This window comes from Hirundo rustica, chromosome 6 (assembly GCF_015227805.2).
Source record: "Hirundo rustica isolate bHirRus1 chromosome 6, bHirRus1.pri.v3, whole genome shotgun sequence".
NCBI lineage: Eukaryota > Metazoa > Chordata > Aves > Passeriformes > Hirundinidae > Hirundo > Hirundo rustica.
In genome coordinates this window covers 18,748,029-18,769,199 of record NC_053455.1, presented here as the reverse complement: position 1 = coordinate 18,769,199, position 21,171 = coordinate 18,748,029, and positions in this window count along the sequence as shown.

Here is a 21,171-nt window from a genome sequence, read left to right as displayed (position 1 = left end):
CGTATGTGTGAAAACACCAGCCTAGGTAATTTCCACATTGTAAATGTACGTGTTTTCTCTGGACTTGTAATAAATTCTGTAATCACTTTTAGAAAGTTTTTTCCAACTTTTCCAGCTGTTTTAAAACTCTCATTTGAAAACATTTTTTGAACTGCTAGTAATAAAACCACTCAGAAAAAAAAAAAAAAAAAAAAAAAAAAAAAAAAAAAAAAAAAAAAGCCCACTATATTTTAAAAGAATTCTACTCAAAAATCCAGTAAATGGAAGCCTGCATATTGGTTTTTTGCAGATAATGTAGTAACAGGTAGAAGTGCACACACAGTGTAGGAACATATATTTAATGCATTTTTATATATTATGGATAATGTATTTTATATATTATACAGTAATAATTATATTATCTATTGTATTAAGCTGGGCACAAGTGTGAACTGGGAAAAGAGCAAGTGGAGATCAGCCCTGCAGAGAGGGATCTGGGCATGCTGGCTGGCAGCAGCTCAGTGTCAGTCAGCCACGTGCCCAGGCAGCCAGGAGGGTGAGCTCCGTGCTGGGGTGCATCAAACCCAGCACAAACAGCTGCTATAGAGATGGTTATACCACTGCACTCAGCGGTGCTCTGGCCTCACCTTGAGTCCTGTGTGCCATTCTGGGCATCACAATTTAAGAAGGATGTGAAACTCTTCGTATGTGTCCAGAGGAGGACAAAAAATCTGGTGACAGGGCTGGAAGGAATGTCCTGTAAGGAGCAGTTAATGGCCTTGGATTTGTCCAGTTTGGAAAAAAGGAGGCTGAGGGGTGACCTCATTGCTCTCCATGGCTTTCTGAGGAGGGAAGTGAAGAGGGAGGTGCTGACCTCTTTTTTCTGGGATCCAGTGATAGGACTTGTGTGAATGGTTCAAAGTAGTACCAGGGGATATTTAGACTGGACATTTAGATGACAAATGCAACAAGGGGTCAAACACTTCTTAGAAAGGTGAGCGAGGCCTGTCAGTGCTTTAAGAGGTATTTGGCTGAGGCCAAGACCCTTAACAACAAGCTCTGAATTCATCAGGCAGATGAACTAGATTATTCTTATAGCTCCCTGCCAACTGAAATATTCTATTCTATTCTTACAGTATAGTTCCTTCTTTGAAAATGTCTCTTTGAGTGTGCATTTAGTGGATGAATCTATCAACTTGCTGCTCAACATATATGCACATTTTAGACACTTCAATGTCACAATAACTGGGCATATTTTTGCTTAAAGTTGAATGGAAATAATCATGACCTTAATTCCTATCTTCATATATAAGAATTTCCCTCAATATGTTGGCAGGAAAAACAGCAGTGCTTGTGCTGAACAAGAATATGGAAAATGGTGTTACAGGACAAAGATTTTTTTTGTAGTATTAAAAAGGAAGGCTCAGATGCAGTAAGTACCCTTCTGGTTTACAGTAGGAGCAGCAATTTAATAATTTTAGTGCTCACATCTATACTCTAGAATTAATGTCTCTCCTGGCCTTTTATATATCAACTTCAGATTTTTCTGTGCGTAGACAGGAATAGGTATACAGCAGTTAAATCTAACCCCACTAAGTATGAAAAGAGATTTTTTCTATTCACTTTGTTCAGTTTAGGATCAGTTCCTTGCAGTATTTTTCCTTCCACCAGAAAATGTTGTCATTTCCTTCACAACAGAAGTTGGTACAAGACTTGAGCAGAGACAAAGGCCTTTGTGTGCCTGCTAGATTTGATTTGTATCACATAGTACCACAGAGATGGTGTTTAAAAATGTCATCACTCTTAATGAAGCCTGGTAGTGACAAGCTTGAGTAAACACAGCTCTAGTGTGCTCTGCTGCTTGGAGGCAGCACTTTCTCAATGTTTGTTGACGTGTTTGTCCAGTGTCAGAACTTGCCAACACTGGATTTCTTTTTAAGAATGATGAGAGTTTTAAAGATCTGTCTGGCAGAGGTTTTCAAACTCATTGCCAGTACGAGAAGAATAAAAGGGAGAAGGAAAGTGACCCCAGGAGGGTAAGTTTTGAATTCTAATGTTGAGCTTCTAAGACGTGGTAGGTAGCTTGCTCCTAAAAACAGAAGCCCATAAAAGAAAATCAAGCTTCCTTAACAAACATTTCACTTTTATTACTTCCTTCTCATCAATTCATTCCTAACTTCTCTCTTTCCTGATAAAGATGGCAGAAATCCACAAGTTTGCAATAAATTTTGCCTTTATTTACAGGAGACAGAGAATTCTTTAAAGATCCTCAGAGCTCACTACCATTTAGTGCATGGAAATCCTATGAGTTGTCTGAGGGTCTGAATTACAAATATTTATCCCTTTTTTCTGAGCCTCAAGAGAAGACTGGATATTATAATGAACTCCCAAGTGGGCATTTGGGAGAACCTTGATGAGGAAGTAATATCCGATGGTACATTTATATTCCAAATGTATTTATTTTAATTTATTTGATATATTTTTTTATGTGTTCACATTGTAAAACTATACTGTCAAATGCATTGTACCTGGAAGAATATTCTCGAATAATGCATTCTACCACAAATGCTTGAAAGTTGCACAACCAATCAACGAAAGTGCAGATTCTTAAATACCTTTATCATTTATTTTGCTCTTCAAATATCAAAGTAAATCAAAGCCCATTCTTCCCAACTGCTTATGAACATAAGCAAATAATTCAGTGAGTAAAAAAAAAATAGCATCTTTTTATATAATCAATTTTTGATTATATCATTGATCAGTGAAAAAGTGGATTATATCTCATAGTGACTGCTATTCTTTCTTTTGCAGCTGCATGGGTTGTAATGGCTTACCTAAGTCATCTTACTCCAGCCTCACCTCTAACTATCTATTACTTTCCAGAAAAATTTGATTTCTCCATTCTTCTACCTCTTCTAAATGATCTGTCACAATATAATTACATTGTATCTTCTCCAAACCCATTCATCACAGCTGCTCAGCAAACTTCTGCTCTTGCGCTTGCCGAGCTGAGATATCTGTGTCTCTTAATGTCTACAACACAATCACAGCTTTCCCTCTGCCATCTATATTAAAATAGTGGCTAAACTATAGATTTTCTCCAAACATCATTGTCACTTTTTCAGTAAAGTTCATGGAGTCATTTCCCAAGACAAAAAAATTAATTTTTTTTGAGAATTTGTCTGATTTTTCTCCCTTATCTTCATCATTGCCTAACACAAATATAGTGAAAAACAATAGTATTTACACAGAATGATTTTAAACAATTCTCAGACAAAGAATTATTTATTTAAATAATTTTTAAATAATTTCTAACTAATGAATAAGGATTTCTAGGAAATTTTGTGTATATTTTATGCTCTCTGAATAATTTTCTCACATTCTGCTGAGATACAGTCCAGAATTTAAAAAGCCAAATGTGCAGAATAGTTTTACTAAAATAAATGCTCTTCTGAAGCAGAAAAAGAAAAAAAGAATGTTTATTTTAAATTTGTTGTTGTTGTTGTTATCATCATCATCATCATGAATGAGATAAAGACCAGAGCTGCATTGTGATACATAAATGGCCCCAACCTGCAGCTCAAGGATATGTTGTAGATGCGGGCTTTGACATTATTCATTATCTTAGGTAATTGAAAAGTTAAATTGGGTGTCATTATCACAACTGAGATCTATGGAGACAGTAAGTGTTTCAGCAGGTTTTTAGTTGCTCAACATTGCATGAAAAACTCTGGATTAAACAATACATAGGAGCTGAGCAGAGCTACAGCCTCTGTCTTGAGAGTCTATGCTCTAAGATAAGATGGGGCAGAAACAAATATATTTGCACATATAAACAGTATTTTCATTAGAAACATCTATGGTTCTGTTTATAGTATTTTCTTTTTGTAAATGCCTGTTCCATGTTTTTATGATCAACATGTATCATGTACTAATGCAATCCTCAATTGCTTAACCACTGGCCAAAGGGCCACTTGCTTACATTATAATTCTGACTCTCCTACTTGCTGTAAAATGATTTTTTTAAAAAAATCATGTTTCTGTTTCACAGCATGAATTACAGATGTTTCAAGACACTTATGGAGTGATTGTCCCCTTGATTAAGGATCACAGTAGTCTGCCCAATAAAGATAGTTTTTCTTGCATGCAGAACATACAGTACTACCCTGTAGTATTTGTGTTATCCTGTCATATTTCTTTTTTGTTTTTCTTTATAATGATCAGTATATACATAGAAAGATACTTACACCCTCAGCAGCACTAAATGACCATGAAAAGCTAGCACAAAATCAGGCTATCAGTCAAATTCATAAATGATGTTAGTTATGGGAATGTTTGAATTAATAGGTTTTACACTAGGCTCAGATATATTCATTATAATATTCAGTTTTAAAATGTCATAATTTTTTTCTGCAGTCTCACAAAAAGAAAGTATTCCTCATTTCTCTACACTCATAGTTATTTAACATCTTAAGGGAAATTTAACCTTTATGTATGCTCAAATAATTTCTAACAGTGATAATTTTGGTTAGAATTAGTTCAGTTTCATAAGGCAAGAGAGAGAAGAAAACAAAAAAACCAGAAATCTCCAAGAGTTCTTTTCTCCCTGCAGTTTTCAATATCATTCAAACACCAAAACAATAATTCTTTGTAATGAGACTCACAGAATTTTATGATAGAGACAAGGACATACAGCTCTAAAGGTGCTCACAGGCCAATATATGTTTGATTCCAGATTGAAGCTGTATTCAGTCTTTGTCTAAATATTCCAGTTGATATCAATCTATTTATCTTGGGTCAACTGGCTCACAGTTTCTTTTTTTAATTTTTTTTTTTTTTTAATCTGGTGAAGCTGACACTTTAACCTAATATTTACTTTCATTCCCTTATGTTGCAGCTACTGTTGTATTTGCTTTTATTTTTTAGATAATTCTAGCCAATTATCATATCCTCATCACACCTTCCTCATTAGTGTGCCCAGTTGCATATATCCAGCCTATTTAAAGTATTCTTGTAAATAATTCCTTCCAAACCCTAGATATTTTTTCTTTTTCTCTAAGCTACTTCCAGTTTGGCGACAGAATTTGAATGAGGTGCCTCGGGTTCAATAAACTTATTTCAAGGATATCTCAACAATCATCTTGCTTGGCAGCTCATATTGTAAGCCAAGTATTCAGATATATTTCATATTTCATATTCATATTTCCTGAACACATTTGTGGTAACATGACCACAAAAGAAATGGGAAGAATGCTCAGGTGAGGAAAAAAAAAAAAAAATTACTAGCAGTTATTATCATCTGGGATGGTAGTTGATATGAAACTGAGCAGTGCTACCTATGAGACATGCTGTAGTGTGCTATGTGTTCAGATGTATCTTACAGTGAACTGCAGTCATCTACCTTGTTTATCTAATGTAGCTGGCTGGCTGTGAAACTTGTCGGTGTCAAACTATATTAGCATGAGTGTCAATGTAAAATTAATTGACAAGCCTGGCAACTGGCAGAGCTATCCTTTCAGGGCTTGGAGGTTAAACAGCTGTGTGAAGTGATGCTTCCTGAAAAGCTTTACATAACTGTAGAAGTATTCTGAGCAAGCATTTGATGTTTCAGCTGATGGAAGTCAGAAATGAAGAAAGAAAAAAACAGACACTGGAGTGAGTGTGCTGGGTCATAGCTTGCTGACAACCCCCCCATCATGCCAAAAGGATAGAATGCTCAGGACATACAGTCTTTAAGGTCTATCTTCATGTCTGTATATGATTGCATTTGATGCAAGGTGCTCGTGATCCAGACAATTTGTAGCATCTTTCACCTGAGAAGTCTTTGTCGTGAAATACTCATTTCTTACACATGGGTAAGAAAGGTTAGATCAAAATTAATCAGCAGTTTTTATCTGAGAAGAATGGTAGGACATAGAAACCCAGAGTCTTTTGAAAATTTATTATTGATCCACTGCAGTTGTAGCCCAATATCTTAGTCAGGAAGCAAGATGGTTTCTTCATTTGAACTGCAGATTTTTTTTCTCACTAAAAATAAGTTGTTTTATGCAGCAAGAAGGTGTAACATATACACAATTGTAAACCATGAATAAAATTATTGATAATGTGTTAGAGCTCTTGTTTCTCCTCTCTAATTCCTATTTCAATTTAGAACTGTAGCTAAAGTTCATACAGATTGTAAGACAGCTCATCATTGTCCATCTGCTATGATGCTGTTTTATAGCTGCTTCAACCCCATATCTACTTTGAGTTAACAAAAGACAAAGTATACTTTCTTCTGAAAGTTCATTAGCTCAGAACCATGGGTCAAGCCAGGAACAATACCTACCCTCAGAGTCTTTCCTTGAGTCACAGAATTATAGAATCACTCAATGGTTTGGACTGGAAGGGATCTTAAAGATCGCCTAGTTCCAGCCCTGGCACCCCACTATGGGCAGAGACACCTCTCCCTAGACCACATTATCCAATGCCCTGTCAATCTGGCCTTGAACACTGCCAGGCAGTGGGGTGGGGCAAAGGGATGATCATTCCAGGGATGAGGCATGCCCTGTTGAAGGTCCCTTCTTGAGTGACAAGGACTTTATATGTTATGACCCTGTACCAAAATCCGATGACATCCAAATAATACTCTGGTGTTTATTTCTGAAATTATACAATGTGTTTAGTGCAACAATGTATATGAAGCAGTAGTTTCAGTGCACTTCCTGATCCATTCTCTAGTCAGAGAAAACACACAGCAACAATCATTGATTACACCAAGTAATTTTTTTACATTCAAGACTTTCAAGCATCACAGATACTGTAAAAGTTTTGAGCTTTGAGCTGAAAAGGAGTCAGAATTAGAAAGCATATAAATATATGTTGTCGCAGTGTCCCTCAAGGCGCTGACCAGCGCCGCCCCAGGCTAGCTCAGGTGCACTGCGGCGGGCGCTTTAGAGGTCGGGGTGGCAGGTGCAGCGAGCCACCTCCTCCCTGTGGGGCCTTGGTTCCCCACACAGCGACGGGCACTTGCTGGTAACTTCAGGACCACGGCGGCGAAGAAAGGAGTCGACTCTAACTCGAGCGGTATGACAGTGATGGAATTTATTGGAGAGAGCAGACTCGCACGGAGCTCTGCCTCAGTCAACAACCGCCCGAGAAGAGCCCAGAGCAAACCCGAGCAGTAACTTTTAACTGAGGGAGGGAACATGGGTGGAGACAACAGGTCTGCCAATAGGAAAGCATTGGGGCGTAACTGGGGGAGTCAACTTTGTGAACAACAACTTATCCCGAGACGGGGGAGGGGTTTTCCCTGGGCACCCACCTATCACACGACGCCTTCCCTGGATCTTTCCAGAAACCAGGGAAGGGTCCCAGCTTGAGTGACGGGGCGCCCAAGGGGAGAGGGAGAGGATTGACAGGGCTAAAATAAGCAAGGGGATGATTGACATAAAATGAACAGGGACTCCTTAACTCGTAAACAAGTAGAAACCATACAGAACATAGGGGGGGGTACAAGGAACGAACTATTACAATGAATTACTGAACTTTACATAAATAAAACCTTTAAGCCAATTGCGCACCGCCACAATATGTAGTAAAAATTATTCAGGGATTTTTAAGGATAAGCAATTTAATTTTACTATATTGGGGTTTGTGTTTCTTACTCATACACACTTGCTTACATCTTTTAAGTCTATGATGGCTTCTCCCTAAAGTAGGACTTGAAATGTCCAAAGTCTCATTCTGTTCCTTCCAAGTTTTGCTGTAGTCCTAAAAGGTTGGCATGCCTTCCTCAACATTTGCAGTTCATCCATTTCAGCTTGCAGATCACTCAGCATCCCATCTTCCCTGGAGAAAGGCTTATAATGTGAATTCATGTGGGATAGGAAATCTTCCCATCATTAGAATACATATTTTTATGAAGGAAAAGCAGATCATGGAATTATGGCCAAGACCTGAAGTCCTAAGTGAGATGCCTGTGGGAAAGCAGAGTTAGCAAAAAATCAGTCCAGCTGTCAAACTTTAATCATATTGTATTTGTATTATATTAATTATATTTATTATATTATATTATATTATATTATATTATATTATATTATATTAATTATTATTCTCAGTGCAAAGACAAGATCAACTGAACTCAAATCAACTAATTAAAACCACCAAAAAAAAAAAACCAAAAAGGCAGTAATAGGCATGAAATTATGATACAGTGTATTATTTTTTTTAAACTTATTTTTATCTCAAGACTTAGCATTTCTGCTGGTTTTCACATTTACAAAAATCTTTTAATTTTAAACCCTTGAGCATATTGGCAGTAACTATGTGAAAGGTTGTCAATTTGAAGCATGAAGCAGTGACTACACTAGGGAATGCAGCAAGAAGTAATAGATTTATGCATATGGAAGTTTCATTTATTTGTATAAATGAACCATATATATTTAGTAATCCTGAAGAAATTGTTATTTTCATTACCGAAGCAACAAAGCACTTCCACCAAAGATCTTTATTTTTATTTATTAAATATTAAATAGGGCTGCAGAGGAAAAAGAGAGAAAGACTACAAATTCACTGTCAATTATCAGTGCCTAATTTCTAGGTATGTAGATAATCCATAGTTTTAACATAGGCCACAAGGGAAATACAAGCACCAAGGGTATAAATTTAAAATTTGATGTCCTAAATCTGATCTGGCTAGCAGATGGCTCTAAAAAAACAGCATAGAATAGTATGAACATATATTGGAGATTCTGTGAGAAGATGCAAGCTCAAAGAAAGCAGATTACCAGCACCTGGAATGTCTAGCCTTGATTTGGTCTGTTAATCTACCACCTATTTGGCAAAAGAAGGAGCACCTCTAATTATTGGGTGTAGACTAGAGAAAAAGACAGTGAAAGATGTCTGGAAGACCATTCAAAGCCTCTAATTACTCTTTTTCTGTGATCAATTCACCTTCTGTAGAGCAAAAATGGTTTTGAATGGTCTTTATTTTTGTTGAACTAGAAGAATAAAGTAGACTATTTTCATCTTTTTCAAAATGCAGACTTATGGGCATCTTCAGCAACAGTTGTTAACCTGTCAAGTAACCAGCAAAATGCAGGACTGAGAATTGAGGCCAATCTGTTAAGTGAATCCTTGCTTTTAGAAACTCAGGAATCTCAGTACCTAAATGTTAATTTCTTAAAAAAACTTGCTGTGTTTGTTTTATATAATGGCTTTTGATGGTGAAATTGAGCCACAAAATGCATCAGAAAGCCTAGGAAATAATTTGAACTGTGAAAACAGATCAACATTTGAATCATGCTTGTTTTGGAAATGTGACTTGATGACCGATACGAGAATTTTTCAATGTTTAGAGGCTTGGATTAGATAAATAGAAGAATTGACTGATATTCTGGCTGTAGTAATTTGAATTGTCTCTATCCTGTCTAAACAAACTAGTCTCTTGGAGCCAAACTCAGACTTTGTGTTTATGAACTAATCCCACTGTATTCATTTGACTGCTGCTCATCTGCACCAGAGTGGATCTTAACCCCATCACATGGCTAAGTTAGTAAGTGCTGTACTTTCTTGCTCCCTTTTGAGAAGTTCTGAAGCAGTGAGGGAGTCACTGCAGCCTCTCTGCCTCTCCAGAACCACCAGCACCTCCTGACAGGTGCGGTCTTAGCTACACCAAAAGGGAAAGTGCTTAACGGGAGGGAAATTTCTGGTATTCTTGTTTGTTTGTTTTGTTGTTTGTTTTGTCTTCCTACATAGATTTATCTATTCTATTAAAGAACTGCTCTTCCTTTTCCCATATTTTTTCTTGGAAGCTCTGTAATCTTTGAAGTCACAATAATTTGGAGGGAGCTGTCACCTTTCCACCCCAGGTTTCCACCTTCCTTGGCAGACATTTTTCCTTTAAACCAAGACAGTATGACAGGGAATACTAAATCCCAGTGCTTAACATATGGAAAACTTTCAGAATGTGACACAACTGAAGATTAAATGAAGGGCAGAAGTACCCACAGCACTACCTTACCAGTTCTTAATTCTGTGTCAGTACCGTCATTCTAAGTAAAAAGTCATCAAAATATTCCCAAATTTTATTCCTCTCAGTTGCATATAGCAGCAGATTTTGGTCCCCTTCTGCCTTGGCCTTCATCTCTCTTTCTCTTTCTCTTTCTCTTTCTCTTTCTCTTTCTCTTTCTCTTTCTCTTTCTCTTTCTCTTTCTCTTTCTTTCTCTTTCTCTTTCTTCTCTTTCCATGAGTGCTTTTCACATGAGAGGCACACAGTCTTGGTTTTATGATCATCTTTACTTCAGTGTAATTGTTTCAATGTGCTCACTATAGCTTTAATGCTTCAAGCCATAAAATTTAAAGACTTCAGAGAATTCACCTGAATGGAAAGAGTTTGTTATGGTTGAAAATGACATACACTGCTGTTAATTTAAATAAATACAAATAAACCCACAGAAGTGTTGTCCAGATGGTTTGTTTCTTTAGCAGAAATAACGTGGTGGGTCACAAATCCAGAGTTCATTAAGATTTTAAAAATCCATTTGCTAAAGAGAATATGCAAAAGCTGCCAATAAAAGCTTTTGCATAGCCACAAGAATACTGCTTTCAAACTTCTTGAATTTTTAATGCATTTGGGAAGAAGGGGGAGTGGAGGAAGAGAATTAATACAGACGTTTCAAGGTGAAATATTTCAACATTTCTAATGGACTTTAAAATTTCAGCTCTGAATCTTCTGTGTCTATTGCAGAAGCAATGCCTTTGTATCATTTAAGTTCAGAGAGCACTTTTTTTAATTTCCAGAAAAACATTCTGACCACACAAACTTAGGAAACACTTTAGCAGGCTAAAATCTTCATCAAATACTAAAGAATATATTTTTGAATAGACTCCTTTTTTTTTTTTTCTTTTTTATCATCAATTTTTTAATGTTTAAGGATAACTTTTACTGTGTATCTTCTAAATTCTCTAACATGAAAACTATCCAGAAAGTTATATTTGACAAATAATTTTCTTATATACCTGTACACTTTCTATTATAGTTTCTTGGAAAGATATATTCTTCAACTGTACTTGTAAGCCTGGGTGGCAAAAATCCTGATGCCATATTCAAAAAAGCAAAATTAATATTTACCTTGGTTATTTGATTTTCACCAATATTTAATAATACAAGAATTTATCCCTTTTTAACTTGTGCAGCGTTTTCACTTAACAGGTCTCTCCCACTTTTGAATGAAACATGCTTTTTGTTTGTTGTTTTGTTTTTCCTCACTGAAACTGTATCTCATTATAAAATACTGTACATTTGACCTTTTATTTAAGTCATGGTCTTTTTCCCAAGTACTTATATCATTAGATATCTGTTTTTCAGGTCATTGCATGCCATATTTTGTATGAGCTGAGCTTTTTCTAGGATCAAATTTTATACTATTTTAGGCCATGATCCTTATTTATTCTGGTTTATTTGATGTATTGCTGCATTTTACCTCACATTGAAAAATTCTTCCAAGTTATTATAATTTTTAAATATAACTGTTAACCTTGTATTTATTTTTTAAAATTTTTTAATGTGTGCTACATAATACAGACACAATTACTGAATAATACAAAGTGAAAACTCTGAAAATTTGCAGGCAACTAAATTGCTTACAGATTTAGCTAGATGTTTTTTGATTTGGGCTCTTCCTATTGTTATGAAAGCAATGTTTTAAAAGACTAATATGAAACACTGATATGAAATACTTAGAGCTTCCTAAAATATTCTATGGTTACACACATACATATATATGTATGTATGTATAACTTTACGACTGTTACCTCAGAAAAATGCACTTGTTACAGGAAAGATGTCAAAATAAAGAGGTGTGATGTTTTAAGGAGTTGGCAGTTGACCGAGCAGTTATACCTGAGAAAAACATGTTCAGGTTATTAGGTATGGACTGATGTGAAGTGATTTACCATGCCTACTCCCCCCAAAAAATCATATTCATGAAATTATTTCTAGAACAAAAAACTGTGGGTTTGCATACACAGTTAGATGCTTGCATGAACTGTCCTTAAATATTTTAGGAAGATCAATGAAAATCTGACCTACCTGTTAAATAATCTCACCTTCTAATATAATGGCAAGCACCTTTAAGAGAAGAACATGAAGGTGGGTTTTCTAGACATCATGTTTCTCAAAAAGGCTGGTGTCATTATCACAGTCTTATTCCTTCCTCTCCTTCCCCTAAGATTTTTATCTGTCTTTTTTTCCCTTTTGGTCAAATTGTTTCTATTTTCTGGCAAAATCCCAATGTTACAAAATTTTAAGAAGTTCCAGCAGAGAGGTAAAATGTTCAAATGCCTCCCTGTTGCAAAAGTACTCACACTTTATTCTGCTGTGAACTTCATTTTATATTGAAAATATGATCCTCAGATAAATACAGAAGATTACTCCTTCTTAATAAAATACTTTTCTGAAAATTGGTTCATGGAGCAATATATGCTCTTGTAAGCATAAAAAGTGTACACGATAAGCAAATTTTAAGCCTGGGACATTATTTTTAATCACTTTTCAATTTTTCTTTTTAAACTTCAAAGAATATTATATCAACATCAAGGGCAAAGTAATAGGCTTTACTCTGACAGTGTTCATCTATTTAGAAGCTGAACTAGATCTTTATTGCCACAGTTTCATTCATAACACAAGTAGGTATAATTTCCACAACCATATACCTGATAACATAGGTAAGATTTTTACAGCATTTTCATAATGTGCAGATTTTACTATGTGAAACATAAATATTTTCTGTTTTTCTAATGAAATAAAAAATTTTAATACTCTCCTGAAATTAACTAATTAATTTACCTGTGGGATCAAAATGGACATGCATTGATTTAATTCCAGACTGTATTATTTCCAGCTCAGGTTTTTATGATGTACTAAATTTTTAGTTTCTATATGAATGCATAGATATACACAGGGAATAAACTTAATAAAAAAAATGCAATATTTGTTTTAGCTGAGCCCTGATATGCAGCTATTATCTTAACTTCAAACATATTCCAGACAAGTGTTTTGAAAAGCAATGTTGTCATTCTCTTTTATTTTATAGGAACAAGATTGTCGATATATACCTTAAGAGAAAAATGTATTTGCCAAAAAATCTTTTCTTAGTTAGAATGAGAATGTGTCCTGCAAACAAGAATTCCTGCTGTCTACTGCTATTAACAAGTAATCAGACATATCTTGGCTCTTCCACACTTCCTTCCCTTTGCCAATCAGGCTAATCCCCGAATGTTGTTCTATGGGGGCATCCGTTTTCCTGATCAGCAAAGAAAAAAATCAGCTGAAAAAGGGCCTCCTTTATTAGTCTGGTGAAGTGTCCTTCTAACAAACTTTACCATTACTGAAGTTGTAATGTTTGATGCAATCTGACAACCTGGAGCAGAGTCTGCCCAGCCAATGCTATGGGAGAGTAGTAAAACAAGAACTTCTCCTTGGTCTTGCAGAATGTTCATGCTTATTCTGAGCACACTCCCCATCTGCATATAACTAACGACATTCTTTGTTCTTGATTACTTTTGTGTGTTGTTTTCAAAAACACACATTTCCCACATATTCAGCATTGGTTTGGCAGCCTGAATAGTTTCAGCAGAGCATGTTATAGGACAATGAAGTATGTCTCTTGCTCTATTAATATTACTTAAATCCTGCTGGGAAAAAAACATCCCCGGTGGTGAAACATTTGACCAGTCTTCAACATATATATATACACACATAATATCATTGGCAACTCTTTATCACAGACACATTAATTTTAAGATTTATATTTCTGAGCCATCTGAGACAACGTTTTAACATAAATAGTGAAGTAAGATAAAATATGGCCTAACTGCAGAAGAAAGGATCTTTGCTGATTCTTTTTACTCCATCTAAGACTAAAATTGTTAATTTGAACTTCCTTTATTTCCATATTTTTATAACATTCCAGTGTTACTCTCACTTCTTCCAAGTACCAGTATAGCCCTTGTGCTCTCAAGAACCTTCTATAAACCTTTATGTAAAGATATATAGATTCCTTTTTATTTTTATTTATCTTTGTCCTTTTTTATAATGTCCTATTTAATGTACATAAGAAAAAAAATGGGGAAAATATACAGAAGATTGTAATACAATGTGCAATATTTCTAATATTTTTCAAGGTAAACATCTCAAAATTATGGAAAAATCATTAGAAAAAATCTCACAATAAATTTTATATAATTCTTTATCTTTCTAGCAGAAGAAAATATCACAAGTAAATACCAGTGAACCAAAAAGGAAATGCATGGTATTCCCTGTTGCATGCAACTTTAACTAGAGTTTTGTCCCTTTTCCAGGTTTATGAAAGTGCATAACTATCCTTTCTTTAAGAGAAAAGATTAATAAAGACTGGGACTGGGCTACCCACTTGCTACACTAATACAGTTCTGAACTGAGCCTTCAACTGTGGCTAATTCTGAATCAACAGTAATAAAATGCTCCTTTGCAAGACTAAAGTTGTTTGGACTTCAAAATGTCAAAGAAGGTAGTGTAAAATTTCACAGATATTAGACAGATGAGATTGGATAGATAGATAGATACATAGGTAGATACAGAGATAGATACATAGATAGATGAAGTTAATTCACTTGGATCAAACTTCAGAACTATGGAAACTAACTTTTCTCTGAAGATATTAAAAATCTGCTTAGGCATGATCCTCTGCCACCTAGTCTAGGTGAACCTGCTTTAGCAGGGGAGTTGAAACATATAATTGCCAGACGTCCCTTCCAACCCCAACTATTATGTGATTCTGTGATATTTTAAGAGTATTTGAGGGGAGTAATTTTCAGATAACAAGTACAATTGAGAAATTTTAAATGAGATGGCAATTTATGGGGTTTTTTTAATTGCAAGAGACATTGGTCCCAGTCCTATACATATATTTGCTTATCTTTTGTTCAGAACACTGATTATCCCTCCATGGGTTAATTAGAATGCAGGAAAGGGCACAAGCAGAAGAAAGGGTTAATCACAGTGACAGCACTATTACGGAGGTTCTCAAAAAGAATGAAGACTAAAAAACAAACAGAAATACAGTCTATATTTAATGATCCATAGAGTTGCACTAGCATTGCAGGTAGTGCATTGAGCCATGATATTTGCTGTTCAGATAAATCACATTTAAAACTTTTCTTTGAGTGAAACTTATTTCTGGGCTCTTTCTCCATATTGTATTTCCATTTAGTTCAACTGCCATAGTCTATTAGGAAACAATGTCTTAAAAACAAAGGTAATTAAAAAAAAAAAAAAAAAAAAAAAAAAAAAAAAAAAAAAAAGCTGATTGACAGGGAATCTGGAAATCTTCCATTTCTTCTGTTCCTTAGACACTTCAGTGCAATCATTCCAGTGCACAGCAACTAACACAGGAAAAAAGAAAAATACCATTGACTAGATGTTATTAGATAGAATCTGAAAACTGAGCTTGACAAGGCATTTGGCTCAATAAGAGTAAGAGATATGAGAGAATATCTGGAAATGCAGATGGAATTGTCATTTTTGCTTGCACTTCTTAAAACTGGTATTAGAGCTTAAAAAAATCAATGTCTGTCTTGGGTTTTTTTCTGTATTTCCTAGAATTTCTGTATTTCTAGAAGTTTACCTAGGATCCTTTCTTCTAATTTAATGCAGTATTTTATGTTCTTGTAAGTGTTTTATATCTCTAATATAATAGGTTTAATACCTCTATCAGCCAGTGAAGCTCACTCTAGTTGTATCCAACATTCTCTCTGTAACAGCTCTCTGGATGCTCACCTGAAATTTTCACCTTAAAAAGTTGTATTTATGCTGTTGTACTCAATTTTTAGTCAGCTACATAGTGCCTGAATTATAGAAATTGTTAACAGAGTTGGCATTCAGCCAGTGTTTAGCTGTAATTAGTAGATTTAGCATTTTTTCTCATGAAGCATCATTTTTGTTCTGGAATTTAACATGACAGCCTGCCCAATATCAAACTTTATCTCAGGAGAGGTCAGCTGCTATTTGAGAAGCACATTTGTAGTTGTTTTTTAACATCAAAAATTTGCTCTTCAAATTGGCACAGAAAAGAAGTCATTGCCAGCTAGAGGGACAGCTGAAATATAAAGTGATAGATACATGAAGAACTGTTGCTCCCAATCACTTTGGTTTTGGGGAGGTTTTTTGGGCTGGTTTTTTGGTGGGTTTTTTGTTTGTTTGCTTGTGGTTTTTTGGTTTGTTGCTTGTTTGTTTGTTTGTTTTTGTTTGGTTTGGTGTTGTTGTTGTTGTTTAATTTTTGAGGGGGGGAATATTTTTACAGAAAAATAAATACAGAATTGGTCAATACTGGCCATTTTACAGTGGACTTTATTAATAAAATCATAGAATGGGGTGGGTGGGAAAGGACCTTAAAGATCATATAGTTCCACCCCTCCTGTCACGGGCCAAGTCAATTTCTACTGGACTAGAGGATCCAAAGGGAAAATTAAAAGAGCAATCTTTATTGGTACAATGTCTGAGAGGGATGGATGTCAATCCATCTAGTACTCATTTACATGCCTCATGATCATTGTTACCTGGAAATGAAAAGGCAACAGATGCAGAATCACAGAGTATGGGGTTTTTTGGGGAAAAAAATCTAAAATGGAAATGAGCATATGTATTCTGGGTTAGCCACTGCATTTCAATAGTATTGAAATATAAAAATGAAAGATACATGAAAAATTACAGTATTTTGGTTATTAAGATAACAAAAACAGAGTAATGAAATCTGTAACCAAGGAAAATACCATGGACCAGATTTCTGAAGATGATTAATAAAAATACTTCAGTAGCTCAAATGTTAGACTACCATTGAATCCAGGTTTATCAATCCTACTGCAAATTCTACTAAAATTACACTTTAGGTACATAAAAGTCTGCAGAAATTTGTACTGTGACATTTTCTTTTCTTGATAATAAAAAAACCCCCAAAACCTCACATGAAAACCCTAGGAACTGGTACTATGAAAATATCTCTCCTTTTCTAGTATTTCAGAAGTACATTAAAGATCTATTGCTTTATTTTGTTTTGTTTTGATTTTTTTCTAAAGATCTCTGCCTATTTCTGGATGCTTATTGCACTGCATATTAAGTTAAAGCAGATACAGCCAGAGAAGTATATTTTTCTGTGGGATCTTCTTGTCCAAAAGACTTTTTCCTAAAAATTTGCTGAAAATTTTCATTTTATGTTTCAGATATTCTTCTTGAATAGTCACTTAGCTATAGGGAATAGTCACTCTGCTCTAGGTAATAGTCAGTTATAGGTCAATCCTCCAGAGGTTTTACTAAAGATTTTTAACTTACAAGGAAAAGGTAGTATCATTAGTGGGCCTGCTGTGGTCCCAATCCTTCAAATGCAGGCATCAGAATGGATTTTCTGTCTCTTTTGTATCATTTTTGGATATTATTCTTAAATAATAAAACACAAATTCCATAAAATCATAGAACAGGTAAAGTGCAAAAAGACATTTAACTTCATTGAATCCAACTGAACTGTATTTTTTCTGGAATAAAGAGACCCAAATTCAAATCATTATTTTCAAATACATATTTAAAAAATGATGTAAGAAAAATTATGGCTTTATTGTGAGGTATTGTGTATTAATTAATCATCTTGAAAGAGGAGTGAGCTTAGAAATGGAAATTTAACCAAAACAAAACTATTAATAATAACTTTTAAAAACTCCATATGGCAACAATAATTCTTTTCAGTTATGCATTCAAGGTGTATTACTAAAACCAATAAGAGCAATAGAATTTAAGAGGGATTAAAGCTATGTAATCAGTTATTAAGTTGACACGAGGATATTCTTCCTACAGTTTTGAAACCTCACCTAATTCAGCTCAATAATACTGCTTTTATGCTCCTTGACTGACCAACTCCTTTCAGTGCTGTTAACCAAGATCTTCCTGAGAATCTGCAAGTTTTTAATTTCTTGACTCTCTCCTTTCCTGGTCACTCTTCACCTATGTAAAAGTACTAGTCTTTTGAAGAACAGGAAGTGCTCCTTTTCCTTCCATCCTCCATTTCCAATTCCTTACTTTTGCTCTTCTAAAGCCTTTTTCTACAGAAAGTGCGATGCACAAGAGCAATTCACAGTAAAATTAGCCTTTCACTGCTTATTGTTTCAGTACAACTTTCTTACCTGACAGATGAAAGTCACTCCCATTACATCATCCCTTGGTAACAATCCCAGCAGGGGCTCTAAAGAGCTGCTAATACAGTGTCATGACAGCAGCTCACTTTTCAGCGCTGTTTTTTGTCTTTGATATCACTCTGGCTCTTCAGAGCCCAATTTTGTTTGCACCTGTTTAAGGTGTAGGTTTTTTTGCAATTTACAAAGATAAAGATCTTGTCTAGATACTTATATACTGCTTTTCAGTTAAAACAATGCTTACTCCCTAGTTTGATACACTGATAAGTCCTGACCCACTTATATTCATCCATTTACTTTTTCCTGGCTTTTGCCCCCCCTTTTAATTTTTTTACATCAGCTACTTCTACTGCATCATCACTTTACAGTCAAGCATAATACACTTTCCTTTATTTTCAAGAACCTTAACAACCTTGAAATACCCAGATATCATATGTTATTTATGATGCAATGTCACCTCATACCTCAGATGGGTGCGCCATTATTTGTTATATTTTCAAACAAGCTTCATGCTACTTCTCAAACATGGGAGGAGTTTCTCAGAAATATTTTCAGAGCAGCTAACTGTTAGCGTATTTCATCTCTCCCCTTAAAATTCTGCATCATGATGCTGATGAAAAATGTTGGTATCCATTTGGTGATGTACTCATCCCTACTGCATATTGATTTAGACAATATTGTCTCAGAGATTTTTTTATTTATCCACCTTTTATGACTGGTTTTGTGCATAAAAAAAACCAAGTTCATCACGGCAGGAATTGTCTTTTATCCCTATGTTTGAAATGCTTTCCAGCTTGGGTTATGGTTGCACAAAAGCAGAATTCAGGTGTGCTTTTCATATGACATGAGAGAGTGTTATTCTTCCAGTAGATTGCATTAGATCTTTGGTATTTCTGGCTGTGTAAAAGTAGAAATTGTATAAATTTAGAAAGAGCTGAATCTCAGCTCTGCTCACGTATGTTTTCACAGCCATTGCTAGTGAATATTTTAGTAATTTCATTTCTTGATAGCTGTAGACAAACAATCTCATTGTCTTAAGGATGAAAATATTTGTTACTTCCAGATTTTTCTTCATTTAGAAAACAAAAATGTTCCTACTACTTGTGATAGTAAAAAGATATAACAGAGGTAATAAAAGTGTGACAAATATAAGTAGCTTCACAACTGCCTTCAGACATAAAAGTTATAGAGAATGATATATTCATGATACTGATGAAATACTGATTTGTGTAATGTGTTTATAATATTGTTATTTTATCTTTCATTATTTAAAAATACAGTCTGGTATCACTTGATTTCTTGTAACTGCTGCTACAAGTTGGACGTATATTTCCATTGCACTGTACGGTGTAAGAAATGCATTAGGGAGAGAAAAGTTAAGGTGGATAAATACTAAGGAAAGTTAAGGTGGGTAAATACTAAGTGCCTAAGTTTAATATGCATGTGCAGCACCTACATTTCACTCATCAACAGGCACTATCAGGCCACATTGCTGTGCCCAGCACGAGTTCAAGGTCTAATAGGCTGTAGTGATGCATTTGGCAAATAAGCAAAACTCCAAGCACACACAAGAATGTATTGACTGCAGTCCAAGTGATCAAACAACATCCAGTGGGCCAGAACACTACACTAAGTGGTCTAACCTAGATCAAAATGAAAATGGAAACAAATTGAAAATCTTCAACATAAGTCGCTTTTCTCAATTCTTTTGATTGATGTACCTTTCTATTCTCTACTGTCCAACAGGCCAACAGACACAGACACACATGGCTTTGGCAAAGCCTCACCAAATGTGGGGTCATCATGTTATACGCAAAAACCATTAAAAAAAAAAAATTATCACAGTAGCATCAAGGTTAGAAATAATTTAAACTGGATGTTTCAAAAACAGCACTGATTTTTGTTTTTTTTTTAAAAAAACTCTCTGCAGAGACAATATGAAAAGATAGCAGAGAGCAACTTTGCAGGTCACTGGATGAACAGGCAACAGAAATTATATGCAGAATTCCTACTTTGTTTTTCTAAAATGGGATGTTGGTGTAATTTTATATTACCAAGAGATTAATCTACAATACCAATATCTAAAAAGTAGGCTAGCCTTAGGGATTGAGTACCAGGTGCAAATACTATCCAGGAATAAATATTCTGCTTTAGCAGTATTGTTTATTGTCACCATGAGATCAACTTGCTCAATATACTCATAAATGTTCTGAAGATCTATATTCTGAATCCAGTACAGTGTTCACAACTACAGCCTCACAATTTATGCATTTCAATATATTGGATAAAACGTTCTGCAAACAGAATTCTTGTTTTAATTTTTTTTCCCATAGGCAAAAAATCTTTGAGCCCCCATCTCTCACTTACTGAGAAAATAATTTAACTTCACAGACTGAATGAGGATATTTTACAACTTTTTTTGTATCTGAGTCAACACGGATCCACGAATGGTGGAGCCAAGGGCCAGAAAGAGTGATGTAACACAGCATGGCACATAGAATTATAGAATCTGCTGAGTAGGAAGGGACCCATCAGGATCATTGAGTGCAAATTGAGTCCTGTGCAGGACACTCCAAGAGTCACACCCTGGGCCTGAGAGAATTGTCCAAACTCTTCTTGAGCTCTGTCAGGGTTGGTGCTGTGGCCACTTCCTTGGGAAGCCCATCCTAGTGCTCAGCCACCCTCTGGGTGAAACACGTTTTCCTGCTATCCAACCTAAACCACCCATGACTCAGCTTCAGGCCATTTTCTCGAGCTGTATCAGTGGTCATGAGAGCAAAGAGATCATACTTGTCGCTAGAGGACATAAAGAGAAAATGATACACACTCTCTGACTCCAAGAAGAAGGCTGAAGAAGAACCTTTTATTTACAAAGACCTTGCTTTTATAGGTTTTGAAGAATGACCAGGGATTGGAGAACAAGGTTACCACCTCTCCATCCCACTGTCCAGGCTATAAGTCAATCAGCTGACTCTCATCAGAAAGGAATGTGAA